This window comes from Solanum stenotomum, chromosome 9 (assembly GCF_019186545.1).
Source record: "Solanum stenotomum isolate F172 chromosome 9, ASM1918654v1, whole genome shotgun sequence".
Lineage (NCBI taxonomy): Eukaryota > Viridiplantae > Streptophyta > Magnoliopsida > Solanales > Solanaceae > Solanum > Solanum stenotomum.
Genome location: NC_064290.1, coordinates 22,789,364 through 22,811,127, shown reverse-complemented (window position 1 = coordinate 22,811,127; position 21,764 = coordinate 22,789,364).

Below are 21,764 nucleotides of genomic sequence, written 5' to 3'. Positions count from 1 at the left end.
ATATAATGGACAATCTATCCATTGAACTTATAATCTAGAATATGCCTCAAATGTCCAAAGCAAGTACCCTTAAATTCATTATAAAGTTTTTGTTCAACCATAATTTTTCTAAAGTCACAATAAACTGTCATCCTTGATCTTACAGAGATCTTGGCTGGAAACGATCCTACCCATCTAACCATGTTGCTAGGTCATACAACTCACCAGAGATATCTCTTGCACAAATTGGCAAGGATAGATGATCTTCCTCATCTTGACTACTCTCCTCACTATTACTTTCCCCTTCACTACTCTCAGCATTATCACTTTCATCAGGACTAATGTCCTGGTAATTGTCAATCTCCGCCATTGTTTCTATTTTTGAATTAGACTCGGGTTCTTGACTGTAATTTTTTTCTTTTTACAAGTTTTCAAAACCTCTTCAGCCTTTCATTTTTTAATGCTAGAAGCAATAGGAGTAGATGGTTTAGTGCTTCCACCTCTAGTTTTAGCCATACTTTATAATCTACAAGTAAAAACATATTTATCGACCACTAGTTTATTAACACAAATAAAGTAAACCTCAAATAAAACATGCAAAATAAATAGCAGATCAAATAGAAATCAACAATGCGATTGACAGAAATGCCACTAAAGTCGATCAAAGTTTAGTAAATATTTCAAAATCAATAGGCGAAATAAACATAAAAATAATTTTATAAAATAAGCAACCAAATAGGGCTAAATATTTAGATTAAAACAAAAACGTCATTAGAGACAATAAATACACTTAATACAGCAAAAAAACTTCATCCTAAACAAGAATATCAACAAAAACAATCCAGAAAAAGGGGCCATTAAATCATTACATTACCATAACAAAATAAACAACCAAATATGGACAATAATTATCGAAGAACACCATTACATAAGGTTCAACTTACCAAAGATGATGGCTTTAATTTGAACTAGGAGAAGAAGAATGAAAAAAATAGACGATGATTTGAGAGGGGTTTAGGACGATGAAAAGTGAGAAAAGTTTGTATAAGTTAATGTAGGACAAGTGTATGGGGAAGAGTATCGTATGATTACTCTGGAAGTGTAACGACCTATTTTCGTCGTTATAGAAATGCCAACGGGGGAAAATTTGAAGCCAGAAAATTTTTTTGTAGTATTTGAATTTTCCCAACCTTGTCCAAATTTGGACGAAATCAGAGTCATTAAGGTGTAGGGAAATCTGGTAACAATCAGATGATTTATTTATGATTATGATTGCATGGGTGGATAAATAACTCGTTAAGGAACCTGTACGACTTTACATAATTGAATTCGAGTGAGTAGAACCCTCGAAATTGATCTTAGCGTAAAGGGTATTTTCTGAGCGTCGTTGGTTAGAGGTGTGTTGTGAAATGGAAATTTCAGAAATCTTTAAATAGGTCTCTATTTCGTGCAACCCGCTATAGCAGGGATTTTTGTCGCTTTAGCGGGGTGGTGGCCGTTGTGGAGGGCCAGACGTGACTTAAAGTCGTAAATAAACCCCTATACTACCTTATTTGGCACTTTTAGATTTTTAGAGCTAAGGAACGAATCACAGACGACTCCTACTCATTTTTCACCATTCTTGAGACTAAATGTAAGTTTTTCACTCCCCGAATTGATTTTTCGATCCGTAGAACATAATAGAATGGGTGAATATTGATGGGGGAGGGTTTTGTTAAAGATTCTATGTTCAAACAACCCTAATTTGGATAAGTGGGATCATGAGTTTGATCTAGGGTTCATAGAATTATTAGTAATTCGGGCAATTTGTGATTGTTTATTGATTCCCGTATTATATTTATTGTTTGTAGACCAAGAATAGGTGGAATGAATTCGTAAAGGGAAGGATCAAGTTTCTTAGGGTTTGAAGCTTGTTTCGAGGTAGGTGATGGTTGTGATTCTATGATTGTGTGATGTATGTTTGTTTTTGCTTCATTATGATACTTGAATGTATTTGAATGTTACATTATTGATCACACTTATGTAAATGAGATTGATGAATGATGATTGCCATGAAATCATGACTTAAATGTATGATCTTGAGGATGTACTTGTGATTGTGATTGTGGTGTGGGATAGTCGCGTGATCCTACCAGTACATTGTGGTTCTGTACTGATTCTGCATTTGCCCTTATTTTTGTTGAGTACAGGGCATCTTCAAGCGGCTACTGACAGACCTCACTTAGGAGATCAATGATCATTCGAATTCAAGGGTGAGTCAATTCTTTCAGGCTGCCATGGGTTCTCTTTCGTCTATGTCCACCATTTCTGGACTTAGACTTTTTTCTATTTAGTTTATTAGTTCATTAGGTTGGGGTTACATCCCTTCTTGTTAAGACTTGTTGAACTTTAGATGTTTTGGTACATTGACTTTCAGGTTCTTGGTTATTTCTTCTGCATTGTTCAGTTTATTGTTAGACTTTTGTTGGAGTTTATGCGAACTCCCTATTTATTTCCTTAGTATTTTGATTAAAGTCGGTTAGTTAATTAGTATTAATGGTTGTCCCACCGGAGGGTTAGTGTGGGTGCAAATCACGTCGATCTGGGTCGTGACAAAGTTGGTATCAGAGCCTAGGTTCGTTGATCTGGATGTACCAAAATGAGTCTAGTAGAGTCTCGCGGAACGGTATGGGGACGCCTTTATTTTTCTTCGAGAGGTTATCTCCTTCATGCTATAACTTGATTCCAATTGGTATCTGTCAGATTCAAATTGGTATCTAACCTCCTTCACTCTTTTGTCCGCAGATGGTTAATACTAGATTCGATGGCGTCATGTCCGTAGCTCCCGTCAATGCTCCAGCTGAGGAATCTACAGTGAGAGGTCGAGGCAGGGGTAGAGGAAGAGCTAGGGGTAGAGGCCATGGAAGAGTAGTACCTGCTGGGAATGGAGTTGCTGTTGAGAATGCTTATGTGAATAAGAACCCTCTTGCGCACATGAAGAGTTTTAAGAGGAGAATGTTAATGTTGAGAATATTGAGGATGTGGGACAAGAGGAAGATGTGCAGGCTGAGATTACCAATGTTCCCTCCATAGACCCAGTGTTAGCTCGACAGATCATTTCATTCTTGAAAGGGTTGGTTGGTCCTGGAGTGCTCCCGTTTACTCAAGCAACTCAAGATCATACTACTCCTCATGTTGCTAGCACTGCACCCAAGGTGGGTGGAACGGGAGGTAATGATACTTTCTTTCGTCCATTGTTGGGTTCTATTATGACTGGGAATAAGCATGAAATGTTGACTAAGTTTTTGAAACTAAAGCCTCCTGTGTTCCTTGGTTCTGAGAATGAGGATGCTTATGAGTTCATCTTAGATTGCTACGAGAGGCTTCATAAGTTAGGAATTCTCCATCAGCATGGGGTTGAGTTTGTGTCCTTTCAACTTCAAGGTGAGGCTAAGTAGTGGTGGAGAGTTTATATGGAATGTAGATCTTCAACTTTACCTCCACTTACTTGGACCAAATTTCATGCTATGTTTCTCGAGAAGTATGTGCCTAGGACTTTGAGGGATCGCAAGAAGGATGAGTTCATGGCTTTGGAGCAAGGTGGTATGACTGTGGTGAACCAGGGAATATAAAGAGAGATTGTCCCCACCCACGTGTGTTAGATTCCACGCAACAGCAGTCTAGAGAACTGGTACCCGTGGGGAACGACAATAATGGTAGAGGACGTCCACAAGGTAGGCGAGGAGGTAATCAGCGAGGCCGTGGAAGTAGAGGAAATGGTTATGCAGGCAGAGGTAATGTGCAACCAGGTAGGGAAGTGGTTCATCAAGATGATAGGGCTCACTATTATTCCTTTTCGAGCAAGAATAAGGCAGAGGCGTCTGACGCGGTGATCAAAGGTATTATTCTTGTCTATAACTGGATGGCTAATGTGTTATTTGATCCGGGTTCTACTTATTCTTATGTATTTGTGCATTTTGCCTCAGAGGTTGATACGATTTGTGATATACTTGATGCCCCTATCCATGTTTCTACCCCAGTTGGAGAGTTAGTCATAGTTACCCATGTCTATCGTGATTGTCCTATTTTGTTTATGGGTTTTCAGATTTGGGATGATTTGGTGATTTTGGATATGACTGGCTTTGACATAATCTTAGGCATGACTTGGTTGTCCCCCTATTATGCTATGCTTAATTGTAATACTAAGTCCGTAACTCTAGAAATTCTGGGCAGGGAAAAATTAGAGTGGGAAGGGGTGTACAAGCCTAAGAGAACTAAGATCATATCCTCCATTCAGGTTAACAAATTGATGGGGCAGGGTTGTTTGGCCTATTTGGCTCATATTACAGATGTTGAGGTTGAGACTCCATCTATTGAGTCTATTTTTGTGGTGTCGGAATTTATAGAAGTGTTTCCTAATGATTTGTCTAGTATGCCCCCGGATAGAGATATAGATTTTTGCATTGATTTAGAGCCTGATACACGTCCCATTTCTATCCCTCTATATCGCATGGCTCCAGCAGAATTAAGAGAGCTTAAGGCTCAAATCCAAGAGTTTCTTGATAAGAGATTTATTCGTCCTAGTGCTTCCCCATGGGGTGCTCCAGTTTTGTTTGTTAAGAAAAAGGATAGTAGTATGAGAATATGTTTAGATTATCGACAATTGGATAGGGTCACTATTTGAAATAAGTATCCCTTGCCTAGAATAGATGATTTTTTTTACCATTGCAAGGTGCATCAGTTTTCTCTAAGATTGATTTAAGATCCGGTTACCATCAATTGAAAATTAGGCCTGAGGATGTGCCCAAGACGGCGTTTAGAACTCGATATGGGCACTATGAGTTTTTGGTTATGTCGTTTGGTTTGACCAATACGCCTGCAACTTTCACGAGTTTGATGAATGGGGTGTTCAAACCATTTCTTGATTCGTTTGTTATAGTGTTTATTGACGATGTTTTGGTTTATTCGAAAAGTGAAAAAGAGCATACCTACCATCTTCGTAGTGTTTTGGGTGTTCTTGGAAATCAAAAGTTATATGCTAAATTTTCTAACTGTGAATATTGGTTGAAATCGGTTGCATTTTTGGGGCATGTAGTTTCAAAAGAAAGGGTAATGGTAGATCTCCAAAGGATTGAGGCGGTTAAGAATTTGGTTAGGCCTAGCTCTGTGATGGAAGTTAGGAGTTTTGTGGGACTCGCTAGCTACTATCGTCAATTTGTGAAAAAATTTGCTTCCATTGCCACTCACTTGACTAACTTGACCAAAAAGGAGGAACCATTTGAATGGACTAAAAAATGTGAGGAGAGCTTTCAAAAGCTCAAGACTCTCTTGACTACCACACATATTCTAGCATTACCGGTGGAAGGTAAGGATTTTATAGTTTATTGTGATGCTTCTCATTCTGGGTTGGGCGCTGTGTTAATACAGGATAAGAATGTTATAGCCTATGCATCGCGCCAATTAAAGGTGCATGAGAGAAATTATCCAACGTATGATTTGGAGTTGGCAGCGGTAGTATTTGCTCTTAAGATCTGGCGGCATTATCTTTATAGCGTTAAGTGTGAAGTGTTTACTTATCCTCGTAGTTTACAACATGTGTTCACTCAAAAGGATCTGAATTTGAGACAATGAAGGTGGATGGAGTTACTTAAAGAATATGATGTCACCATTCAATACATTCGGGTATGGAAAATGTGGTGGCAGACGCTTTGAGTCAAAAAGCAGTGAGTATGGGTAGTTTAGCTTGCTTAAGTGTATCCAAGCGACCATTGGCTAAGGTGTATGCGAAAGAGATAATGAGGTTGCATGGGGTGCCCCTTTCTATCATTTCAGACCGTGGTACCCAATTCACATCAAAGTTTTGGAGGAAATTACATGATGAATTGAGCACAAAACTCACTTTTAGTACCGCCTTCCATCCACAGACAGACGGACAGTTAGAGAGGACTATTCAAATATTGGAAAACATGTTGAGGGCATGTGTGATTGATTTTGGAGGGCGTTGGGATAAGTTCATCCCTTTGTGTGAGTTCTTATATAATAATAGTTATCACTCCAGTATTGATATGGCACCATTTAAGGCACTCTATGGGAGGGGATGTAGATCACCCATAGGATGGTTCGAGGCCGGGGATGTGAAACCTTTGGGGGTTGATTTAGTAAACGATTCTCAAGATAAGGTGAGGAGTATTCAAGCAAAGCTTTTAGCAGCCCAGAGTAGACAGAAGAAGTATGTGGATCATAAGGTAAAAGACATGGCGTTTCAAACTGGTGAGAATGTTCTTCTTAAGGTATCACCCATGAAAGGGGTGATGAGATTCAGTAAGAAAGGTAAGCTATGTCCGCGCTACATTGGTCCATTTGAGATTCTTGAATGTGTGGGACCGGTAGCATATAGATTGGCTTTACCTCCTAATTTATCAGGAGTTCATCCAGTATTTCATATGTCCATGTTGAAGAGGTATCATGGTGACGGGGATTATATCATTAAATGGGACTCAATTGTGTTAGACAAAGACCTCCAATATGAGGAGGAACAGGTTGCATTTCTTGATCGTGATGTGCGTAAGTTGAGGACCAAAAAGATTAAGTCCATGAAAGTTCAATGGAAGCATCGTCCAGTTGAGGAAGCTACTTGGGAAATCGAGAGAGACATGCAAGAGAATTATTCCCAATTGCTCGTTGATTCAGGTACTACTTTATTCCTTCCTTAGACTATTCTCCTAAGTTTTGCCACTCGGGGACGAGTGATGGGTAAATTGGTATCTATTGTAACCACCTATTCTTGTCGTTATAGAAATGCCAACGGGGGGAATTTGGGACCGGAAAACTTTTTCTTAGTATTTGGATTTTCCCAACCTTGTCCAGATTTAGATGAAATCGGAGTCATTAAGGTGTTGGTAAATCTGGTAACAATCAGGTGATTTATTTATGATTAATTACATGGGTGGATAGATAACTCGTTAAGGAACCCGTACGACTTTACAGAATTGAATTCGGGCGAGTAGAACTCCCAGAATTGATCTTAGCGTAAATGGTATTTTCTGAGCATCGTTGGTTAGAGGTGTGTTGTGAATTCCTTAAATAGCTCTTTGTTTCGTGGAACCCTTTTTGGCGGGGATTTTGGTCGCTTTGGCGGGGCCACTGTAGCGGGATGGTGGTTGTTGTAGTAGGCCAGACGCGACTTAAAGTCATAAATAAACTCATAAATGACCTTATTTGGCACTTTTCAATTTTTAGAGCTAAGGAACGAACCCCAAGCGACTCTTACTCGTTTTTCACCATTCCTGAGGCTAAAGGTAGGCATTTCACTCCCCGAATCCATTTTTTGATCCGTAGAACGTAATAGAATGGGTGAATATTGATAGGGGAGAGTTTTGTTATAGATTCTATGATGGAAACAACCCTAATTTGGATAATTGGGATCATGAATTTGATCAAGGGTTCATAGAATTGTTAGTAATTCGAGCAATTAGTGATTGTTTATTGATTCCCATATTATATTGATTGATTGTAGACCAAGAACAAGCGAAACGAACTATAAAGGGAAGGATCAAGTTTCTTAGGTTCTCAAGCTTATTTCGAGGTAGGTGATGGTTGTGATTCTATGATTGTGTGTTGTATGTTTGTTTTTACTTCATTATGATACTTGCATGTATTTGAATGTTGCATTATTGATCACACTTGATGTAAATTAGATAGATGAATGATGATTGCCATGAAATCATGACTTAAATGTATGATATTGAGGATGTACTTGTGATTGTGATTGTGGTGTGTTGAATGGATCGGTTGCCACGTTTCGGCATAAGTAACTTGGATCGGTTGCCACGTTCTGGCATAACTATGGAATCGGTTGCCACGTTCTGGCATAAACATTGGATCGGGTACCACGTTCCGGTTTGCTAACTGTTTGGGTTTGAGTTCCATGAGAGGATCAATGATTTGACATAAAATGTGAAGTTGTTCGTTGTTCGTAAATGTTGATAATATTGTATATGTTCTATATATGCATGTGTTTATAATGTTTTATTGACTTGCTTATGTTACACTTAGTGGGATAGCAGCGTGATCCTACCAGTACACTGTGGTTGTGTACTGATTCTGCACTTTCTCTTATTTTTGTTGAGTACATGGCACTTCAAGCGGCTACTGACAGGCTTCGCTTAGGAGATCAGTGATCGTTCGAATTCAAGGGTGAGCCAATTCTTTCGGGCTGCCATGAGTTCTCTTTCGTATATGTCCACCATTTCCGGACGTAGACTATGTTCTAGTTAGTTGATTAGTTCTTTAGATTGGGGTTACATCCCTTCTTGTTTATACTTGTTGAACTTTAGATGTTTTGGTACATTGACTTTCAGGTTCTAAGTTATTTCTTCCGCATTGTTTAGTTAGTTGTTAGACTTTTGTTGGAGTTTATGGGAACTCCCTATTTATTTCCTTAGTATTTTAATTAAAGTCGATTAGTTAATTAGTATTAATGGTTCTCCCACCGGAGGTTTAGTGTGGGTGCCAATCACACCGGTCTGGGTCGTGACAGGAAGAGAAGTGTATGGGGAAGATGAAAAGTCCTTGCACTTGGAGAAGAAGAAACGTCGGAACAAATATTCACAAAAGGTGCCTCGATATTTATCAATAAATAATATTATCAGAATATAATATTTTTAAAAATGTATTTGGATTATAATATATTTTTGTAAAGTTGTATCTTTTCCCCAAGTTTTAAAAACAATAAACAAGCCAAAGAGACCCATGACCCCACACTTTTTCCTTTTTAAAAAGCCCAACCCCAGAAAATAAATTAAGTGGTATAGAGTAAATTAAGTTATAAAGGTGTCCCCAATGCCAATTCTTCTCGAGTTACTTAAGGGTGGACTATAGGATGGTAATATGTTTGTATTTGTAACTAAATAGTGTAGTTTATCCTTTTTAAAAAACGAAGGTTTGAGGCTTAAAGCCACTTTTATTTCCAAAATAATTTGTACACGACCTAGCCCAATAAAGAGACCTGGTCCATTAATAAAGGAAATAGAAAAAAAAATAAAGAGAAAAGGAAATATATAGAAGTGTAAAGTTGTTGTGTATACACTTTCCTAAAAAATTCATCGGAGGAAGATGAAGAGGCGCTGACAATCACCTTCATCTTTAGCTAATCAAACTCTTCACAACACTCTGCTACCTAGAATAAATAAAGAATCTTACATTGAACAAGTTGTAGATAGGCTTCATGAGGGTACATTGTTTCAATAACATCTTCTAAGCTAAGTATTTCTACCCTTACTAAACCTTCATCTTCACTCTCTTGAAATACTTAGATCTAGTCTTATAGGTTAACTTTCTTGCATAGATTCTTATCCATGAATAAGTTTGCCATAATCCATAATGTGAAACTTCTAAATCCTCAATGATGCTATAACTTATATGACATACTTTATAGTTTCATTGAGGAACATCTAGACATTGAGGAAAATTACACAAATAGTACTAAATGACAACATCACAATATATATACACTGTGAAGATATCATAAAGGGTTTTATGTCATTCAGTGGAATATAATAATACTACCACAATATATTCATATATTACCATGATATTAAAATAATATGATTGAGGAACAACCATTATTTCAACAAGTCAATCATCAATCCTTAATGATAGACTTCTGAAATCTTTAATGACGCCATAACAATTTATTGCATAACATAAAATTACACAAATAATTAATGATACCGTCATAGCACGCACACATGCACGTAAGCATGCACACACGCACATGCACGCGTGCACACACAATGATGGTATTATAAAGGTGAATTGGGCATGGGTAGGAACGGGACATACTTTGTAATAACTTGACCAAATGGACATTTAGGGATTTATTTATGGGTGGACAGTAATTAGTTTGTCTTCGTGGCCAGTTCGTGTCATTTATCCTTTTTAAAAACAAAGGTTTGAGGGTTAAAACCTCTTTTATTTCTAAACCAATTTGTACACAACATGGCCCAATAAAGAGACCTGGTCCATTAAAGGAAATATAAAAAGCAAATGAAAAGAAAACCTAAACAGAAAAGGAAATATCTAGAAGTGTAAAGTTGTTGAGTAGAAACACTTTCCTAAAAAGTTCATCGAAAGAAGATGACGAGGCGCCGGCAATCACCTTCATCTTTAGCAAATCGAACTCCTCCACAACACTCTACTACCTCGAATAAATAAAGAATTTTACATTGAAAAAGTTGTAGATAGGCTTTATGAGGTAACATTCTTTCAACAACATCTTCCAAGCTAAGTATTTCTATCCTTACTGAACCTTCATCTTCACTCTCTTGAAATACTTAGATCTAGTCTTATAAGTTAACTTTCTTGCATAGATTCTTATCCATGAATATGTTTGCCACTATCCGTAATGTGAAACTTCTAAATCCTCAATGATATCATAACTTATATGACATACTGTTATAGTATCATTGAGGAACAACTAGATATTCAGGAAAATTGCACAAATACTAAATGATACCATCACAGTATATATACACTATGATGGTATCATAAAGGGTTTTCTATGTCATTCAATGGTATATGAATAATACTACCACAATATATTCATATATTACCATGATCTTCAAATGCTATGATGGAGGAACAACCAATATTTCAACAAGTCAATCATCAATCCTTAATGATGGACTTCTGGAATCTTTATTGATGCCATAACAATTTATTGCATAACATAAAATTGCACAAATAATGAATGATACCGTCATAGTACACACACACTCCGGTAACATTCATTATTTGTGCAATTTTATGTATATATATTGTGATGGTATCAAAAAGGTGAATTAGGCCTGGCTAGGAAAGGGACTTACTATGTAATAACTTTCACCAAATGGACATTTAGGGAGTTACTTAAGGGTGGACTATAGGATGGTAATTAGTTTGTATTTGTGGCCAGTTAGTGTAGTTTATCCTTTTTAAAAAATAAAGGTTTGAGGCTTAAAGTCTCTTTTATTTCCAAAACAATTTGTAAACAACCTGGCCCAATATAGAGACCTGGTCTATTAAACGAAATATAAAAAACAAAAGAAAAGAAAACCTGAAGAGAAAAGGAAATATCTAGAAGTGTAAAGTTGTTGAGTAGAAACACTTCCCAAAAAATTCATCGGAGGAAGATGAAGAGGCGCCGACAATCGTCTGCATCTTTAGGCAGTCAAACTCCTCCACAACGTTCTGCTACCTCAAATAAATAAAGAATCTTACTTTGAACAAGTCGTAGATAGGCTTTATGAGGTGACATTGTTTCAACTACATCTTCCATGCTAAGTATTTGTGTCCTTATCGAACCTTCATCTTCACTCTCTTGAAATACTTAGATCTAGTCTTATAAGTTAACTTTTTTGCATTGATTCTTATTCATGGATATGTTTGCCACAAAGATCGATCTTCTTGATCTCAGAAGCTTAGGATTGGGATGATGGAAAGGAAACCTCAGGTAAAATCAATTTTCCTTTTATAGATCTGAACTCTGTGGATTGAAATCAAAAATTTTTTATACCACCACCAATACTCAAATTCATAAAAATAAGAAGTTATGTTTAGATTTGGTACTCCTCCGCATGTCTTTTTGAACAAACGAAAACTTTAGTTCATCGTCCAGTTGTGTCACACCCTGATCCTATACTCTGGGTATGGCTGACAGTCGGAAAATATTACTGGTCCCAAGTGAACCCTTGGCCTGACTTGATACTAACGAAATGTTAAATACTTATGCGAAAACTTTAAAAGTGATAAACATTCACACCTCAGAACATGTTTTGTGAAAAGTATGAAATATAAGTATGAATCATCATAATAATAATGTTTAAAACATCTGAAGATCAAGATTTAACTGACTCACTAACTTGTCTATGTAGCCTCTACTGAACTAAGATAGGTTCCAGGACAAGATCCACGACTATCTGAATAATAAATTAGAATGTCTACTAAATAATGAAATAAATAACTGAACTAGAGCCCTCTGAAAGAAGGGAGGTCTCACCAAAATCTGATGGAGAGGATCTGAGTGAAGCGTGCTATCGATCCTGAGTTCATGTATTTTTATCATTAGAAGATGCAATGCCGAATGGCGTTAGTACATAAAATGTACAATATGTAAAATATCTGAATGAAACACTGGTTAGAATGAACATACATATCTGAGGAATAACTCAGAGAAACTATGAATATTGGATAACTGTGTAAAGTAAAGCATGATAATGCATTGAAAACAATAAAGCTTTACAACTTAGATATATGCAATGATATCAAATGCTAAAATAATATACTTTACTTTTCTTGGGAAGTTTCTCTAACTGACAACCATCAGTATGAGCCTCATGATGAAACAATGTCTTGCCCACGTTGCCATATTCATCCAATACTTTGTCAGGGTAAAGGACTAACTGAACTAATGGATCCAATATCTAGGCCCTTACCAGGGGCTTTATGATGAGTTACCCGAATCAATGATATGATCCTATCATACGCTAGAAGCCCAATTATGGGGTTTGGGTTATCTAAGCCCTTACCTAACTCGGTTCTTAATACTACTCCCAAATCTTCTGGTTCTATCTAACTACATCAATGAAAGATTCATTCTTAGTATAGAATTTAAGAAATCTGAAAGGTTTCTTATGCCTTTCCCCCTTGCTTCAAGAGTTGAGAACATAACACCATGATCTGAATTAATTCTTACTAAATGTTCCACCTCCAGGTGATCAAATCACCCTTGCAACCCCTTATTAGTGATCACTCTATCCAGCCTTTCAAATATGCAATCATTCTCATATCCATCATTCCACCATGTAAATTGACTTCCTTTGAATTGTATTTTTGCTAAGTCACAAGAAGAAATGCAATTTTCAAAATCTTCATGTTCAGAGTCAAGCGCAAGTAAACCTCCAATTTTCTCCTCCGAATTTAGAAGTACATTAGAATCCCCCAATTAATCAGGGGTTGTCCATTCCTTCTGCCAGTTGATACATATCTTCTGGAAACATTATTCTTTCTTCTGCACTACATTTTGAATATACTAAAGTGGCAAAGAAATTATGGGTATGACTGTGATTCTTTAACAATAAAGTAAGTTGTTCAGAATCTTTGATCATGTAGAATCAAAATTTGAATTTATAAGAAAAAAAACTAGGTTTTGTCATTGCAGGTAGATATCCCTAGTGGCATCTTCAATCATCTTGTGTATTTATTAATGTACCTTGAATTCTCAATCAATGTTTTAATAAATCAAATGCATTACCAAAAATAAACATAGAATACCATATATATAATCTGAATTTGACTTAAAATTGAATAAAAATGAATAAAACTAATTAATTATAACAACATGTTGGAACCATATAAAAGTCTCAAGTTAAAATAAATTAAAACATTTTAATAGTCCCTCTCAATATTGTTATGAAGATTATCATAATTTACTAACCATTTTAAAATAACCACAAAACAAGCTTTGTTAGTACAAATAATATATAGGATATGAAGTATACCTTGCAATCGAAGAATTACTAGGATAATTCATAAAAATAAAAAAATACCTATCATTGATTCTTGATGGAGAATGAGCAACTCGTGCTGATAACGTGTCGTAAAACTAATGCAAAATAAGACAAGATATATAGAAGATGAAAACAATAGAAATATAGAGACAAGATATGAGAGTATTTCTTATACTTCAAAGTATTCAAGTGCATACAATATGAACCCTTATGCCTCTATTTATTGTGTAACACAGAGGCATACAAAAGGTTAGTCATAAACATGACATTAACATGAATATAATGAAGGAGGTTATGGAGGTGAAAGGTTACAAGAGTAATGGTCATAAAGGTGGAAGTTATCTTCATAATGGAGAAAACTAATGAAGATAATTAGTCATAGTAACTTCTTGGTGTAGTGGACATCATATCATAATATTTTATAACACGATCTTGTTTTTTATAATTTTGTACGACTTTTTAAAATTTATCTTTCATTATTTATGTGTTTTGTTTTGTTTATATCTTCCTCACAAATATTAAACAATTTAAGTTAAATAATCTTGTAAATTTAGAGAGCTCGGAATATCAAAATACTAGTGCCCCCTTTTTCATCAAATAAAAATAATTCTAAATATTTGTTAAGGTTCAAGTAGAATCAATTACGTTTTATGTAATTACTCTTTTTATCATAATATTATTGTCCCTTTCTACTTTTTTTTTAATTTTATTTTTAATGTTCATATTCTTTAGAAATTGTTAATTTTTTCTTTAGTGATGAATCAACTTTCTTTTCACTTTTTACTAATCTTAAGAGATGAATAGCCCCAATTACATAAATAATATAAAATATTTGAAGAAATTAATTTTGAAGATAAACCTTTTTACATTTATTAAAATGCATATAACAAATTTGAGGAGGGCTTTTTAAATAAACTTTATCAAAATGCTTATAGCATGAAAATTGAGTCCCTTATATATATATATATATATATATATGTATAATTGTAGCATATGCACATAAATTATATTAATTATTTTGAGATGAGGAAAATAACCACACCTTCTCAAGTTGTTATGTGCCTTCAAAGCATGAAGATAATCTTACTTTTCTTTCAATTTGTAAATCAAATTATGACTTCAGTAAATCATAACTAATTTCTTTAAAAAAAAATATCCTGATAAACAAAATGTGAAATTACTACATTTGAATTAATATTATCATCGTAAATCTTATAACATTTAAAAGAGTAATCGAGAAGAGTAACAAAAGTTGCATATATTAATAATTATAGTGTGTTCATCAAACTTAAATCTCAAATATTATCATATATGCTCATCTCTTATCGTTCACTTTTCCTTAGTGAAACAATAAAAAGTATTCACAAAAAAAATTACATAAATTCGATATCGTACTCATCCTGTTTGAATTTGAATTCTTAACATTGTCATATGCTCATCTTATATTCCACACTGTAAAAATAAATAAATAAATAAGAAAGAACATTATAAATAAGAGATATCAAACAAACTAAAATGAAGAAAAGAAGAAGAAGAAGCATAAATTAGATATCATATTCATCAAGTTTGACTTTAAATTTGAATTTTTAACATTGTCATATACTTTTCTTTATCTTCCACACTGTAAACAGTGAAAGGTAATGACAAATAATCTAATATAATATAAAATTAGTCCATAAACAAAGTGATTTACTATAATATAAATATAATCAAGAAAGAAAGAAAAAAGAAGAAGTATCCTTACCATTGATGAAGATGATATGCTCTAGTATTTATAGTAATCAATAAATTTGTAGCTTTATGAATAACATGAATTAAAAGAGTAATATTATAGTAATCAATAAAATTGTAACTTACATTGGTATTAAGTGTTTTAATTGTATCTTTAAGAAAAAATAGAGAAGGGTTTTAAGAAAAATATATATTAATGGTGTTAATGGTGAACAAAATAATGAATTATCTCTAATTTATGCCAAATTTTAAGGCTAGAAAATAAAAATAAAAAAAGCACAAAATCTGAAGTGGGAAAGGATGAATTTAAAGGTTTTATGAATGGATTAATTGGGCTGAGAACGGAATTTGATGGTTCATATTAATTGATTATTCATATGTGGACTTCAAATAAGCATTTATTTTGTATGACTTTTTAAATAATTTAGTTAACCACTAGAAAGAAATGTAAAAAAAAACTTCAGAATGGAGATAAAAACGTAGGAGGTGAAAAATAGCTGAATAATTAACACGTATTCACTGTACGTTTAATTGAATAATCATAATGGTTATGATATTTTCTAAATATTACCTTCAAATCTTAAAGACAATGAATAAAAATCACAAAAAAAAAAGATAAATATGTTTCTAGCTCTTAGAGGCATGCCGCATCAGCAAGTCTAACATTCCTCTTTATATAAATATATAGATGTGTTCATTTTGATCCTTAATAAATTTCACTTGATTGAAATAGTCCGTAATGCAAAACAAAATGTGTTCATTTTGATCATTTTACCTTAAACCTAGCATATTCATAAAAAAAAGTATTAAATTTAACTATGGACAATATGTGGCCAACAAAATTCATCATTTTTTTTTTGTTAGCTTCAAAGAAAAACTCCTAACATTATTATCTCTATAACAAAAATGGTTATAGGTCGATGGAATAATATTTTAGAAAAGAGAAACATAATAAATTTTGTTTGAGAAAGTAGAGAAAACAGTTTTTTGAAGCTAAAGAAGACAACAATTGTGAATTTTGTTAGCCACATAATGTCCAATCTGTCCTAGTTAAATTAAAATTTTACATTTTGATAAATATGTAGATTTATAATATAAAGGACCAAACCCAGCACTACACCTTTTGTTATATATTAAGAACCATTTCAACCAAGTGAAATAGATTATTCACCAATATTATACTTTTATGATACATTAAGAACCATATCAATCCAGTGAAATACATTAAGAACCAAAATAAAACATTGATTATTTTGGTGATTTTCTAGACTGTTATAAATAAAATAAAAATATTAAACTAAAATAACAAAGAAAATGTAACACCTTGGTATTTGAAAGAACTAGAATCAGAAAGAACTATTTTGGAAAGAGTAAAAATTGGAAATTTTGGCAAGTTATGCTTAGTATGAGTTTAGGGTCAACTTCAAACAACCATAACTTTCTGAACATGATGAGTTAGGTGGCCCATAAGATACCAAATGAAAGGTCTTGGAATAGTCTTTCCAACACCACTGAGTTTGCTAATTTTTTAGCTCGTATGAGAGAGATATGCCCTTTTGAAGTCGAGTTTAGGAAAGTTACCCGAAAATATGAGGGGTATTTTTGTATTTTCCTTACCCCAATAAGATTTAAGTGTTTTTAGTATAGAATTAGGGGTCTAAAATTATTTGGTTTAGTTTCACAATCCTAATTTACACTAGAGTTTTAGAAAAGAGTTCAAGAAGAGAAAAGAGGAGAAAAGTTAAGCGTTCGTCGAGTTCTTGAGATTTTTGGTTGTGGATTTCACCAAGGGTTTGATCCCTAAGAGGTATGTGAGTTTCTCATAGTGTTAGATTCTTTCACCCACACGCCAATCGTGTAATTTTCAGCAAAGTTTCATTCTTGAAGTTGAAGAATTTGAGTTCTTGATTGTTTCTTGAAAGTATTATTTCCGTTCTTGAATTAGGATGGATTGGATGAGTTCTTGAGATAAAAGTTAGTGAATTAAGGGTGGAGTATATTATCGTGTACATAATTTTAGTATTCGAATTTAAGTGATTGGAAAAGAAACCATTCATTTCTAGGCAAATTAGGGTCGAAAAGCTAGTAAGAAAAGATCGGGCAGAAAATAAAGTACCAAGTACGCGACGCGGACTTGTTCCTCAGAAGTGAAACTTTCCTCTCCGTGTCGCGGAGAGAACACGGAGTCCACTGTGTCAAAACTTTTTAGCGACCAAATATTATAAATTATCTCCACGTCGCGGACTTGCTCCCCAGACAATGTTTTTCAACCATTTTTCATGATTAACTATCTGAAACTCATTATATCATAATGACATCCTTCCGATCATAAATCTTAACGTTGAATTCATAATTCTAATTCAAGGTAGAGTTACGAGTTAAGTCTAGAGAGTTCTTCGAGTCTTTTCAAAAAGTCTTTTACAATCATTTAAAACTTGTTTTAAGACTTAAGCATTGAGTTTGAGGAAGAGTAGAGCTGAGTGCATTTTATTTAAAATGATATATGGGAACTAAATATTCCCAAGAGTAAATGTTTTCACATTTAAGATAAGGAGAAACACTGATTTCCAAAAGAGTTTTCATGAGCAGTTTTAGTACCATCACTTTAACAGAAAGATTTTTTGAGTAATAATCTCAAACCATAGAAAGAGTTATGTTTTTAAACATATGAGCTAGTTACATTTTGGAAATAGTGTTGAGCACCAATATGGGACGAGTTCAGATAACTCAAAGTCTCCATAAACCATGTAGCCAACGTGGGTAGAAAGGGTCATACTTTTTAGATGATTCCTTAATGTTTTTTAGCATAGACTAGTGAATCCACTTAGTAGTAGGTTCTATATATACCCCGGCAAAGTATACGACAGTTTTGGCATCGTGGGATAGACGGTGTATCATCACATAGCTCATAGTGATGGTTGTCGGTTAGAGAATCTCCACAGAGCTACTTGTATTTTTTATATACAAAACCAAGTTATTATTGTATTTTTTAATACATTGAGTTTCTATCTACTGTTTTAAAAGCTTTTTCTTTATATTGCATCTTCATCACTACTTTATATTGAAGTGAGTTGAGTTGAGTTTAGACGATGTAAGTGTTTCTCCAATTCCATTTCAAGTTTATTTCTTGTTTTAGAATTCCCCTTGGATGCTCGTACATTCAATGTATTGATGCCATTTGGCATGCATCATTTTATGATGTAGGTATAGGTAATCAGGATCAGCATCCAGCGCTTCGTTGATCCGGTCGAGTTTCAGCTTTATTTGGTGAGCCTCTTTGCTTCCGTAGGATACCTCTATTATGTTTTATCATTTAACTTTTTTTAGGATGATTGGGGGTCTTGTCCCATCATCCTTCATAGTATTAAAGGCTTCATAGATAGATAGATAGATATCAGTTCATGAGTCTTTTCATTTTCATTCGTTTATGTCACGCCCCAAGCCTATACCCTGGGTGTGGCCGACACTCGAGAACCATTGTTGGCCCCAATCAAACCCTTGGCCTGACTTAACTCTTAGCAGAATACTTACTCATAATAAAAGAACTTTAAAAGTAAGTTGTAACTCAAATGATAACTTAGAATAGTTTGCATAGAAACATTCAACTTGCCAAAGTGGAAACTCAAATCTCAACACAACTGAATGAAAATGAAAAGACTCATGAACTAACAAGATCTAACTATCTATGAAGCCTCTAATAACTAAGATGGATGTCGGGCAACACCCACGACATCCTAACAGAACTATAATGATGAAGCAAATAAAAGGGATTCCCCAGAAGCAAGGAAGCTCACCAACAACTCTAAATCTCAACTGGGTCAACAAAGCACTAGATGTTGATTCTCGTTACCTGTATTTGCATCATAAAAGATGCAGGCCAAATGGCGTCATTACATGGAATGTACGAGCATGTGAGGGGAATTGTAAAACAGACATAAGCTTGAAATGGAACTGAAGAAAATTTACCTCGTCTCAACTCAATTCAACTCATTTCAATATAAGGTATTGATATAAATGCAATATAAAGAAAAGCTTTAAAACATGTAGATAACAACTCAGTGTTTTGAAAAAAACACAACAATAACTTAGTTGTATATGAAAATACAATTAACCCTGTGGGAGATTCTCTAACCGACAACCATCACTATGAGCTATGTGATGATACAACATCTTGCCTAACGCATCCAGGCCCTATACTTTGCCTAGGTATAGAACCTACTACTAAGTGGATCCACTGATCTCTGCTAAAAGCATTAAAGAATCATCTAAAAAGTATGACCCTTTCTACCCATGTTGGCTAAACGGTTTATGGAGACGTTGAATTATTTGAACTCGTCCCCATATCGGTGCTTAATACTACTCCCAAAATGTAACTAGCTCATATGATTAAAAATATAACTTCTCTATGATTTGAGATTATTACTCAAAAAATATTTCTCTTAAAAGAGATGATACTCAAAAGCTCTTTTGTAAATCGGTATTTCCTCTCATCTTAAATGTGAAAATATTTACTCTTTGAGAATACTTTTCCCATATATCATTTTTAATAAAATGAAATTTACTCGTACTCTTACTCAAATCAATTCTCAATTCTTAAAACAAGTTTAAAACAATTGTAAAAGACTTTTTGAAAAGACTCGAAGAACTCTCAAGACTTGACTCTTAGCTCTACCTTGAATTTGAATTTATGAATTCAAGGTTATGATTTATGTTTATGGATTATTTCTAGATGTTTAGAAGTCATTTAGAGTAGATAGAATCGATCGGAAGTGTTAGTACACTTTAGAAGGACTCAGACGAGCTAAACGACAAAAAAAGGATGGGGGCAGGCGACCCTGGCACACTGCTGGCGTGGGGCGCCAAGCTCTAAAGTTCAAAGACCCCAAAATGGTGCACTGCTAGCATGCCACTCTAGACTTTCTGGAGCATCTGGGGCACACCGTGCCATTCCTTCCCCAGGTGATTCTGACGAATTTTTCAACTTGTTTTCTTATCTTAACTCGACTAAAATTGATTCTTTTTCTTAATTTCTCTTTAGATTCAATTACTCAATACATTTAAACAAGAACCTACTCAAAAACAACTCTTAAAATCGATACGATTATCTCAAGAAACTCATCAATCCAATCCTAATTTAGGAACGAAAGCAAATTCAAGATCACAAATCAAGAACATTAACTCTTCAACTTTTTAGGATTATATTATGCTGAAATTAACATAATTGGTGCGTGGGTGAACGAACCCAACGCTATGTGAACTCACATACCTCTTTGGGATTAAACCCTTGGCGAAATCCGCAAGAAACCTCAAGAACTTGACGAAATCTTGACCTTTTCTCCTTCTTTCTCCTCTTGAGTTCTTTTTTCTAAAACCCTAGCGTGAATTGTAATTGCGTAAATGAACCAAATCAGTGTAGACCCCTAATTAATTACTAAAAATGAAATAACTTAATTGGGTAAGGAAAAGACCAAAATACCCCTCTTAAATCTGGGTAACTTTCCTTATCTAGATAGCCCGACTTCAAACGGGCATATCTCCCTCATATGAGCTAGAAAATTAGCAAACTTGGTGGCGTTGGAAAGAGGATTCCAATACCTTTCATTTGATATTTTATAGGCCACCTAAATCATCCTATACTGAAAGTTATGATCGTTTGAAGTTGACCCAAAACTCATACTTAGCATAATTTGCCAACATTTCCAACTTTTATTCTTTCCAAAAATAGTTCTTTCTAATTCTAGTTATTTGAATCACTGAGGTGTTACAATATCTCTCCCTTGGAAATATTCGTCCTCGAATGAGATTACTCTAAGTAGCACTAAGGGTGGTGTCATCTAACACCCAACTCAAACACCCAACATGCAAATCTAACACATTCAGTATATCAATTAAAGAGTACCGAGAAGAGAATTAGTACCTTGATTTGGAATTTCTCTAGACTCAACGAGATGTGTATATCTCTTCTTCATATCTTCCTCAGCAAATTGATTTCTCCATAGAACCTTGACTGATGCTACTTCCTTGGTTCTCAATTTGTGAATCTGACAGTCTAGAATCTGAACGGGAATCTCCTCGTAAGATATAAGCTATCCTTAATACCAATATCTTCTATAGGTATAATAAGCGAAGGATCACTCGTACACTTTTTCAACATATAAATGTGAAACACTGGATGAACAACTTCTAACTCTTGCAGTAGCTCCAACTCATAAGCTATATTACCAATCCTTTGGATATTCTGTAACAACCAATATACCGGGGACTAAGCTTCCCCTTCTTACCAAATCTCATAACACCATTCATGGGTGAAACATTCAATAAACTCAATCATCTACTTCAAACTCTAAGTCTCTTCTCCTAACATTAGTGTAGGATTTTTGACGACTTTGTGCCGTTTTCAACCTTTTTTGAATGACCTTCACCTTCTCCATAGCCTGATGAACTAAGTATGGTCCTATCAACCCAGCTTCACCAACTTCAAACCATCCAATAGGAGATCTGCATCTTCTCCCATAAAGAGCCTCATAC